Here is a 6,003-nt window from a genome sequence, read left to right as displayed (position 1 = left end):
CCCAGTCTCGAAATGCCCCCCCCCAAAAAAGAAAGTGACAAGGGGCCTGGCTTAGGTGTTTGAAACCTCAAAGCCCACCCCCAGTGACACACTTCCTCTAACAAGGCCACACCTATTCCAACAAGGCCACACCTCCTAAACCCTCTCAAATGCAACCAGAATCACTTGGCTGAAGCTGCCACTTGCTGGGACTGGAACTAGGCTCCCTCTTTCAAATGTATATTTCACCAGCTTTCCATTTCTGATACTTTCCTTGACTGTTTAAGCTTTTATTCAATTCCTTTCTACAAGTTAGCTTAGCTGGACAGGGTCGTGCTTTGAGGCTACCACTCCCTTTATTCCATTTAGGATCAGGCTTTTCTTAGTCCAAACCTCTTCCATTTACCCTCAGTTAAATGGACAAAAGCAGCTACATTCTTCCCCAAAATGTCACAAGAATGGCCTCTAGGTCACTTACTAATGTCCTCCTCTGAAGCTTCTTGAGCCAAGCTGCCACAGTTCAAATCATATCCTTCCTAGTCTTTGTCAGTAGTGCCACTCCCCGGTGACTAAGCATTCAAATCTATGAACCTACAGTGTTTCTTATTCAAACCACCACAAGTATTGAGCCATGTAGCTGATAGCACTTTATTAATGGCTGGAACCACTAATACATCGCCTTCCACTTTCCAGGCTAATTTCTGGAGACCTGTTTTGACTATGTGTGAGAGAAGAAGGCATATTGAAGGAAGGGAAATTTGACTTATCCTCAAGATAAGTTGAAACCAGATATGGAGCTGAGAGGAAACAGCAGCAGCTCAGAAAAATTCAAGGATGAAATGTACAGCATTCCAGTGGGTTCTAGAAGCTGTGTCCATCGACCATCCTGTGTCACATTGCTGGCTAGGAAAATGGATATATTGGAGAGCTTTTACAACTGCTCAAAATCACCTTCTAGTGTTCCACCGATCTTGGTCCATACCAAATTATTCTCCTGCCGAATGTCTGTATAGTTATAGGCACTTGTGGGGGTTTGAATAGGAATGGCCCCATAGATTTGTGTGTGTGTGTGTGTGTGTATGTGTGTGTGTGTGTGTGGCCCAGGGAATGACACTATTAGAAGGTGTGGCCCTAGCTGGGCGGTGGTGGCACACACCTTTAATCCCAGCATTTGGGAGGCAGAAGCAGGCGAATTTCTGAGTTGGAGGCCAGCCTGGTCTACAGAGTGAGTTCCAGGACAGCCAGGGATACACAGAGAAACCCTGTCTCGAAAAATAAAAAAAAATAAAAATTTAAAAAGGTGTGGCTCTGTTAGAGAAGGTGTGGCCTTATTAGTGGAAGTGTGTCACTGTGGGGGAGGGCTTTGAGGTCACCTATACTCAGGCTATGCCCAGTGTGGTACACAGTCTCCTTCTGCCACCTGTGGATCAAGATGTAGCACTCTTAGCTCCTTCTCCAGCATCATGTCTACCTGCACACTGCCTTGCTTCCTGCCATGATGATAATGGACTAAATCTCTGAAACTCTAAGCCAGTCCAATGAAATGTTTTCCTTTATAAATGTCACTGTGGGCATGGTGTCTCTTCACAAAAACAGAAACCCTAAGACAGTACTCATGCTTCAATTCAGAACAGTAGACAGACTGTTGTCTTGTTAGGCTTAGTGACAGCCCAAGGGAAGGAGCAAGTGTCTGGGAAAGCTGAACTAAAAGCATGAGTCATTGGCTGTGTCTCACCAAAAAGTTCTGCCAGCTGTAGAAACTGGTAGCCATAATCATCCAGGCAGGGTTGGTAGAGAGGAACATCCAAGGATAATTGGATGTTCATATGTGCATGTACCTTCTAGAGTATGTAAAGTTGGGCATCCCACAGTATACTCCCACACATGTGTGTACACAGTTATAATACTTTGTTGCCTTTCTATAGAGGTGTGTAGTGTTCATGCTTTGCTGTTTGGGATAGAGATGATGTGGTTATGCACACATATATACTACAAGAGTAAGTATATATTTTTTGGACTATGGGTGTGCAGATATGCCTAGCAGGTGCATGGCTACCTGCATAAAAATGCTACCTGCTACCTATAAAAAGTAGTTGTGCAAATACATTTCCATGTGCAAATGCCCACTAGCCATGTGTGCCACCCAGTGTTCCTGTCTGTATGTGTATACCTGCCTACCAAAGTCCTTAGACATAGCTGTGTATGCATTCAGAGGAGCCCATTGACTGAGGCTGGTGTTTCTAGTATGTGTGCATGCATACCTTTGGGTGCCTATGTATGTGCAATTGTGAGTGAATGGGTTACCTGTAAGCTTGAACCTAAATGCCTGTGCATGTACATTTCTGGGAACTTGCATACAAACATGGGTGAGAGAGATAGACAGAGGGACAGAGACACACAGACAGAGAGTCTGCACTGTGGGGATTTCCATTGTCCTAGGACCAAGTGCATGTGTATTCCAAGTGCCCCTAGATATGTATGTATGAACAAGTGATTGTTTGTCCATAGGCCTATGGTTAGGTATTTGTATACATATGCTTCATGTGAATGCATGCATATATGGAAATGATCAAATATGCACATGAACTCAGCCGTTAGTATCTGCACATTTATGTCTGGATATCCAGACATGTGACACAGGTATGCCTACAGCCTAGGCCTGTGCAGATCTACATGTATAACTCCAGGGATCCATGTTTTTATCTATGTATATATCAGGTGCAGGCCTTGGGTCTACGTCTGGTCATGAAGGTACATTTAGCCCCTAAGAACTCTGGATAAATGTGCTCCTGTGTCCAGCTGTACCTATAGGACCTTGCGTCTTGGTGTCTATTAAAAGGTATTCCCGAAGACCAAGGCCACATGGGAAGCTGGTTGTGAGGTTTACACTTAGCTGAGGCTTGTCAGGGAAACTAAGGAATGCACCTCCTCTAAGAATCTAGGTTTTGGCAGAGCCACAGGAGTCAACTTTGACAGCATTTGGTTTGTCTCAAACATTATCATTTGGAACAAGGATCGAACTTAAAAAAGCATTGCTTTCTTCCTTCAGCCACTGTCCCCTGCCCTTGTACTGAGCCATTCTAAGAGCTCTATGGTAACCCTGAGACATATATAAGAAGGTGAGATGGCTTGTAAGCCAGTAATGTATGAGGGAGAGGTGCCAGGAAGCCAGCCTGTCAGAGCTTGGAGAAGAGAGTCATGCATGACACTTTCTAGAGAATTCCTACATGGTAGACTGAATAGGTGCCAAAAATGGCCTACAGCATTGGGGAGAAGCTGGGCATGCAAATCTAGAGTCTGGGGACCAACACCAAGGTAGCGGGTAGGTACCCAGACAGCTGAGACCTAGGAGTGGGCAAACAGTTCCACCAAGAAACTGTGCCTGGCTCACTAATCACTTGTAAAAAAAACAAATGCCCAGGCTTAGAAGGGGCCCAGAGACAAGGAGGCTTTGAGAGGATGGGTGGGGGATCTCTCTGTTACTGAAACACACTCCTTTTCCTTAAAGAACTACCCAGGATTTCACAAGCCCCTGGTGCCTACTGGATGTTGTTTGCCTCTTTTGGTCCTCAGTATTCTAAATCGCCAAATGGCCAACATGTTTAGCCTGAAAAAGTAGCCCATGGGCAGTGCATAGGCAAAGTGGCTGCTCTCCAAACCCAGCCTCACACCCGCTTTCCTGCCATTTTGTGACCTCTCCCCAAGCACAAGGCATGAAAATAGAGTCAGGTAGTCATAGCCCCCCACCAGCCTATTATGGGAGAAGCACCTGGTGGGACTGGGCTAAGAGAGAAACATCCATTGCTAGTCCTACACCACACTGACCTGCTTGGCCACTGTGGGGGGAATAGAGACTTCCTCCTACCACTGGCTGGGGAAGGATGACCGCTAAATTCCCAGTCTGGCTCAGAGAAAGGACTGAGGGATCTTCCCATCTAATCTTGACATTTCATCCCTGCCCACCTACCCCCACCTGCACTTACCAAAAGCCCCCAGGTGCAGTATTAAGACCTCCCTGGGCCTCTACCTCAACCCCAACAACAGCTTGTATTTAGAGCCTTCAAGAGATCCATAATACTGACTACGGGAGCTGGAGAGATGGCACTGACTGCTCTACCGGAGGTCCTGAGTTCAAATCCCAGCAACCACGTGGTGGCTCACAACCATCCATAATGAGATCCGATGCCCTCTTCTGGTGTGTCTGGAGACAGCTACAGTGTACTTACATATAATAAATAAAATAAATCTTTGAAAAAAAATACTGACTACGGAATATCAGGCAACAGTGGGCCACAATACACATCTGTGGGAGATATGTCCTAACAAAGGACTCCTTTTTTTGGGGGGGAGGGGTGTTTGAGACAGGGGTTCTCTGTATAACCCTGGCTGTCCTGGAACTCACTATGTAACTCACTCACTAGGCTGGCCTCGCACTCAGATATCCACCTGCTTGGGATTAAAGGCGTGCGCCATCACTGCCTGACCCAAAAGACTCTTTGAAAGAAAACCGAGTATACAATACAGCCTAAACTTTTCTAGCATTCCTGGGCAGGGGGTGGGGGGTAAGAGGGTGGTCCTAGCTTCGCTTTGTGTCCATAAGGAGAAGAGTATTCTACTAAGTTTCCAAAGCATTGAATAAACCAGTGAGGACCTTCAGCATCCAGGCCTTTAAAAGCTTCTTTTAGACTCATTTATTTACCTGTCTATTTGTTTATTTTTTAAAAGATTTATTTTATTTATTATATATGTAAGTACAGTGTAGTTGTCTTCAGACACCCCAGAAGAGGCCATCAGATCTCATTACAGATGGTTGTAAGCCACCATGTGGTTGCTGGGATTTGAACGCGGGACCTTCGGAAGAGCAGTCGCTGCTCTTAACTACTGAGCCATATCTCCAGCCCTGTTTCTCTTTTTTAGAGAAGGGTCATCTGGAGGTCAGAGGTCAGAGGAATCAGTTCCCTCCTGCTACCGTGTAGGTCCCAGAGAGCAAACTCAGGTTGTTGTGCTTAGCAGCAAGCACCTTTACCAGGTGAGTCATCTAGCAATCCAGCATCCCGATCTTTAAAGACACATGAAGTCTGGAGATAAGGCAGAAGTGGATGTAGCCTGAGGGATGGGCAGGCCACAGCCTGGGGTAGCTCTGACGGGGAAAAGAATGCACAGCCGATGTGAGCCGGCGCTTCGCTCGAGTGTCAGAATGCTGGCTGCCGAAGCACCGCTCAGAGAGGCGAAACACGGTCTAGGATAGGGGTCCCAAACTGTGTTTCTCTGGGTGAGAAATGGTGGGGACTGGGATGGAGGCTGTGGTTCTGAAACTCCTGTGCACCTATAACCTTGAACAGTTGAGAGCATTGGTTCTCATCCCGTGCACCCAGATGCGGCCAGGGATCAAGAGGAGTTGAGAATGGGGGCCCACAGGCCTGTGATGAGACCCGGGCAGGAGAATTCCATCTTAGCTCTGGGTAAGGGTCAGGAGTATGGAGGGGCTCTATATAATGAAGGCTTCCCCCTGCGGTGGTTTTTGATAAAAGATACTCTTTGCTTGTCCAAACTGTTTTATTCATGGCTGATGGGGATGCATACGACTTACTCAGAGATTAAATACCTTTTGCAGAAAGGGATGCCCAGGAAGGGAAGCTCACTGACTAAACACTGGAGGTCTATCTAGATACCTCATTAGCACGAAGTTCTATGCTACGTGACCTGTTGTCATGGTCCTCTTAGTGGGGTGTCATGGTCACATGCTCCAGGACAGGAACCTGGTCAGGAACTACTTCGAACTGTCATTCCCAATTATGAATTTTATCAGGGTTCTGAACCTTGCTCATACCTTATCAGTTATTCTGTCTGGTGGCACAGTCCACTGTCCCACAAGCCATTGTCTTGTATAGTTTAGTATAGTAGTTAGGAAAAATTGTGAAAGGCTTTTCAATGGACAAAGATCTTTCCCAAGGTGCCTTTTAGTTATCTTTCTTTCTTTCTTTCTTTCTTTCTTTCTTTCTTTCTTTCTTTCTTTTTTTTCGG

The sequence above is a fragment of the Mastomys coucha genome, chromosome X (assembly GCF_008632895.1).
Source record: "Mastomys coucha isolate ucsf_1 chromosome X, UCSF_Mcou_1, whole genome shotgun sequence".
NCBI classification, from domain to species: Eukaryota; Metazoa; Chordata; class Mammalia; order Rodentia; family Muridae; genus Mastomys; species Mastomys coucha.
This window is presented reverse-complemented; position numbering follows the sequence as displayed.